The sequence below is a fragment of the Rutidosis leptorrhynchoides genome, chromosome 5, assembly GCF_046630445.1.
Source record: "Rutidosis leptorrhynchoides isolate AG116_Rl617_1_P2 chromosome 5, CSIRO_AGI_Rlap_v1, whole genome shotgun sequence".
NCBI lineage: Eukaryota > Viridiplantae > Streptophyta > Magnoliopsida > Asterales > Asteraceae > Rutidosis > Rutidosis leptorrhynchoides.
This window is the reverse complement of record NC_092337.1, coordinates 129,376,188-129,382,411: the sequence shown is the minus strand read 5'-3', so window position 1 is coordinate 129,382,411 and position 6,224 is coordinate 129,376,188. Positions and strand designations below refer to the sequence as shown.

Sequence of the window (6,224 nt, the reverse complement as noted above, 5' to 3'; positions counted from 1 at the left end):
TTTGACTTTTCGGACGTTCACTTGTTTGGCGTAGTTTTTTCTTTCGTTTTCTTTTAGTTTTTTTTGTTTTTCAGTTTCGGGTAAGGTTTCAAGAGTAGGTTATAATAAAGGTTGTGGAATGTATGGAAGTTGTTGTGAAACGTATTATTGTTGTTATATGGGAATGGTTATTTGTGATAACTATCGGTTGTTGTGAAATGATATTTGTTGTGGATATTGTAATTTTTGTTATGGTGGTTGAATGAATTATTTTTGATAGAATACGTTTTGATTTTGTGCAAATTGTGAAAAACTAGTTTGACTTGGAGAAGAATTGCTAGCTTCATTTGATGACGGGATTGGTTTGTTGATCATATGATTGAAAAGATCGTTGTTGTTTAGTTGAGACATTTTTTGGATTAAATGGTAGTGTGATTGTATGAAATGGTAGTGAGATTGTATGAAATGGTATAAAGTAGTATGAAATGATAGTATGTATGTGTGAGAAAAAATGGTAGTGTGTATAGTTTTTGATTATTATAACACATCTAACTTAGAATGATTTAGTCATCTGAATCTATAATAACAAACTTACATCTAAATTCGTGGTTATTATAACATTACCTCATTAAAATGATTTCGTCCTAAAAAAAACAGTAATAAACTTACATCTAAATTCCTAATTATTACAAACATCACCACCACCCACTACCCACCACCACTACCGCTCACCACTAATCATCACTACCGGACCACCACTGGCCATCGGACATCTGAAACACCGCCGAACTATTAAAGTATCACTGGAACATATGAATCACAACTGGAACACCAGACCACTACTGAACACCGAACCACCAGACCATCGAACCACCATCGAACAACCACACCACCACCGGACCACCAAAACACAAGACCACCATCGGACAACTAAACCATCGAACTACCACCGGACCACCATGGAAAAACCAGACCATGACCGAACCACCAGACCACCACCGAACCACAACTAAAACACCAGACCACCACCGGACTACCAAAGCACTACCGAACGACCAAACCGCCACCGAACCAAAGAACCACCACCGAACCACCATTGGAACACCGAACCGTCAAACCACCATTGAAACACCAGAACACCACCGGACCGGACCACCAAACCACCATTGGAACACCATACCACCACCAGACCACCACCGGACCTCCGAACCACCACTGTACCAATGAACCACCATCAGACTACCGAACTACCACCAGCCACCACCTAACAACCAGACTTCCATCGGACTAAAGAACCATGATCGTACCACCAGACCACCATCGGACCACCAACCCACCACCGAACCACCGCCAGACCACCATCAGACCATCATCAGACCATTGGACAACTACTGGACCACCACTGATAATGCTAAAAAGAACATATATTTCATAGCAATATACTTCCAATATGTAAAGCTTTTAGTTACTATTGTTCTATTTTTATGTAATAATCGTTTAAATAAATAAGTGAGAAGACAAAAGAAGAAAATAACGATTTGAAGACGCAAATGACCAAAAAGCTCAAATGTACAAGATACAATCCAAGTGGTTCAATTTATTGATAAGAAACGTCTAAAAATGACAAAAGTACAAGCTGCGAAACGCAAAGTACAAGATATCTAAGCGTACAAAAAAGCGTTCGAAAATCCGGAACCAAGACATGAATTGAGCATCAACGTGCGAGCCAACGGAGCTAAAATTACAAGTCAACTATGCACAAGAATATAATATAATATATACATAATTATATAAATTATATATATATTATATATTTATTAATTATGTCGACAAGCAAATGGCCAAAAATTGGTGAGCTGGAATCCGAAGTTCCGCACTCGCGGAGCTGTAAGGCACAAAATTACCGCACTCGCGGAGCAGCCAAAGTCAGAAATCTCCTATAAAAGGCACGAGCTTCTGCCGAATCCATACACCCAATTTCTATCTATCTCTCTCTATTAATATTTATATTTATATTTTCTAATTTTAATTTTAAGTTAATAATAATAAGGTTATTGTAAGAATGTTTTAAGTTTTTTTAAAGTCGGAACTCTGTCCATGTAACGCTACGCGATTAATAACCACTGTAAGCTATGTTCTTCCTTTTTAAATTAATGTCTCGTAACTAAGTTATTATTATGCTTATTTGAGCCGAAGTAATCGTGATGTTGGGCTAAATATTAAGACGGGGTTATTGGATTTTGTACCATAATTCGGGTTTGGACAAAAGACCGACACTTGTGAACATTGGACTATTGACTATTAATAGGTAGGGGGTATTGTCTAATTGAATGACAACTCATTGGAACCTGTCGAACCTATCTTCAAATTAGTTAATCTAATAATTATTAAATTGATTACGAATGTCCTATTTAGTGACGTTTATACGACATCGTTTACAATCATTTAATTAATCAATTGGATTGGGTAATTGATTATTCATTATGGCCAAGTAAATAAATTAATGTATCATGGACTAATTAAAACAGGGGTGGATTACATATAAGGATAATTGGTGTAATTGTTAACAAAGTATTAAAACCTTGAATTACACGCAGTCGAGAACCTGGTGTAATTATTAACAAAGTATTAAAACCTTGTTACAGTTCGAATCCCTAATTAGTTGGAATATTTGACTTCGAGAATAAGGTTAATTTGATGAGCATTTTATAATTACGACCGATGGACTATTATGGGCAAAACCCAGATAGGTATCATATAAGACAGGACAAAGGACAATGAACCCGGGTAACAATTAATTAAAATCAAAACGTCAAACATCATGGTTACGGAAGTTTAAATAAACATAATTCTTTTATCGTATTTCTCATCGTATTTTTAATTACCGTCATTTTATTATTCGTAATTTTATATATCGTCATTGTTATTTATTTTACGCACTTTATTTATCGTCATTTGTTTTACGCTTTAAATTAATTTGTATTTATATTTAATATTTTACATTAGGTTTTAATTGTGACTTAAGTTTTAAAATCGACAAACCGATCATTAAACGGTAAAACCCCCCTTAATAATAATAATACTACTACTTTATATATATATATATATATATATATATATATATATATATATATATATATATATATATATATATATATATATATATATATATATATATATATATATACAAATGTAGTTTAAAATATATATAGCGTTAAACTCAGCTAGCTCCCTGTGGAACGAACCGGACTTACTAAAAACTACACTACTCTACGATTATGTACACTGCCTATAAGTGTTGTAGCAAGGTTTAGGTATATCCCATCTATATAAATAAATAAAACTTGTATCATATTACGCCGTATTTCATATTAAAAATAATACTATTTCGTACCACACCTCGCACACATCTAGTTTTTGTCGCCGCTGCCGGGGATCGAACCCGGGTCACCCGAGTGACAGGCGGGAATACTTACCACTATACTACAACGTATGTGTTTGTAGTTTTTGGTGCCGCTGCCGGGGAGTAAAACGCTATATTTTTAAAAAAATATATTAAAAATAATAATAATAATAATAATAATATAAAAAGAGAAAAAATATATTTTTAAGAGTTTGTTTAATATATATAAAATTAAAAAGTATTTTTAGTTTTATTTCTAATTTTTAAAATATAAGTTTATTTTATTTTCTAAAAAAATAAAAAAAATAAAAAAAAACTGAACCTGCACGAATTTGGCCTGCACAAAATCTGAATCTGTAAACTCCGCACTCGCGGAGACATTTGGGCATCAAGAATCCACACTCGCGGAGCTGTCTGACATGCCCAAACCTGGTACAACATTTATTACGGGTTAGGTTTTAAATTAATTATTATTAATATTTAACCTAATTAGGGTTGTAATTATTTAATTATTTTTTAAGTTTATTTTTAATTAGTAATATTAAGTGTAATTTTTATTATTAATTATATAAATTAATATCTTTTATAAAATAATAATATAAAAATAATTTTTTTTATAAAATTAAGTAATTTTATTATTTTTGTATCTTTTTATTATTTAGTACGTAGTTTAAATTTATCGTTCGTAATTAGTTTGAAACTTAGTATTTTGCCGTAGTTATTTTATATTTCTAGATTTCTAGGCTTTTCCGTAAAATCCCTTAAGTGCATTTTCTTTAGATTAAGATTTAGACGCTTTAGAATTTTACGACGTCGCTTATCGCTTTAGTATTTAATAGATTTTAGTGCCTATTAAGTTATTGCCGTTTTGGATATAGAATTCCTTTTAAGCTTTAATACATTTAGACGCAACTTTTAATATTTAGTTTTTAGACTTTTAAGTTTCGACGCTCTACTTTCTTATTATTATTATTCGACGGTTTGTTTTTCGCCTCTTATTTTTCGACTCTCTTTTTCTTTCTCTTATTTCTCGACGCTCTAGTTTTTAGGACATAGATTTTATCTTCAAATTTTCGACGAAAAATTATTTTAAGCGGTTAAATTGATAGACATCCAAATTTTCTGCTTTGTAGTAATAGTTGGATTTGTTAGTGGCTGAGTTGTGGATTTTCTGACTTAAAGGATCCTGGCTCCCTACTGCATCTTTTGCCTATTCGAAACGTGGGCAAAAGCAGAAAAGTCTATTAATTTGATAACTTATATAATTTTTATCTTTATAACTAATAGGATATTCAGTGAATGCACCGAGCAAAACGTTCACCACCTTTCATACGTTCACCACCTGTAACTCGATCAAGACATATAGCCAATATTGTCGCCGTTGATTTTTCTTTAGAATCGTCATCAAGTCGACCAAGTACTCCAATTCAAATTTCCGATAATCCATTTTTTGAACCCGACCTCACAATTGAGAACCCGGAGGATATTCAGGGACAATTCAGAGATCCTGAACCACTAATCATTCCTTCTGAATCAAAAATCATTCAATCAGAGGTTGTAGAGGAAGAAACCATTAAATCATAATCCTCTAGTGATTCAGATTCAACAATTTCAAATATGGAAAAAACGGAACCTCTAAGTATGAAAGATCGAATGAGAGTCACATGCACGGGCCAAGATCACGCCATTATTAAGCCAGACATTAATGCGTCAGATTATGAAATCAAAGGCCAATCCTACACATGGTAACTAATCAATGCCAATTTAGTGCTACGCTAAAAGAAGATCCAAACAAACATCTTCGAACCTTTAATAGGATCTGTACTCTATTCAAAATCAGAGAAGTTGAGGATGAACAGATCTATCTCATGTTATTTCCCTGGACTTTAAAGGGAGAAGCCAAAGATTGGTTAGAATCGTTACCTGAAGGGGCGATTGACACATGGGATGTCTTAGTTGAAAAATTTCTTAAACGATTCTTTCCGACATCTAAAACCGTGAGACTTCAAGGAGAAATTGTTACGTTCGCGCAAAATCCAAATGAAACATTATATGAGGCGTGGACAAGATTCAGAAAGTTGTTGAGAGGATGTCCTCAACACGGTTTAGATACTTATCAAATAGTGCAAATATTCTACCAAGGTGTCGACGTTGCTACACGAAAAGACATCGACATAGCTGATGTGGTAGCGTGGGGGTACGTGATAGTACTATATTTTACTACGAAATACGTTACAAATTACACAAGTTTTAATTATTTATTTACAAATGGGATATACCTAAACCTTGCTACAACACTATAGGCAGTGTACCTAATCGTAGAGTAGTATAGTTTTTAGTAAGTCCGGTTCGTTCCACAGGGAGCGGGCTTATTGCACACTATATTTTTAAACAACTATATTTGTACAAAATATATATAATTATATATAATAATATATAAAAGGGGGTTTACCGTTTAATGACCTGTTTGTCGATTTATATTTTAAGCGAAGCGTATAGTAAATGACGATATTTAAATAACAATATAAAATAAATAACAATAATTAAAATGACAATAAATAAAAGTACGAGGAAATATGAAATAAAATATATTATGCTTATTTAAACTTCCGTAATCATGATGTTTGACGTTTTGATTTTAATTTATTGTCCTGGGTTAATTGTCCTTTGTCCTGGATGTATTTGAAACCTATCTGGTTTTTGTCCATAATAGTTCATTGGTCATAATTATAAACTGCTCGGCAAATTTTACCTTATACCCGAAGTCAAATATTCCAACTAACTGGGGATTCGAACTGTAACAAGGTCTTAATACTTTGCTTAATGAATACACCAGGTTATC

At 33.0% G+C, this 6,224-nt stretch overlaps 1 non-coding gene across 1 annotated transcript; it reads right to left on the bottom strand.

Moving 5' to 3' along the window:
• Positions 1-5,382: 5,382 nt before the first annotated feature.
• On the bottom strand, positions 5,383-5,489 carry LOC139850911 (small nucleolar RNA R71). The gene has a single exon (XR_011760287.1). It is a non-coding gene; the product is annotated as a small nucleolar RNA R71 (small nucleolar RNA).
• Positions 5,490-6,224: the final 735 nt, after the last annotated feature.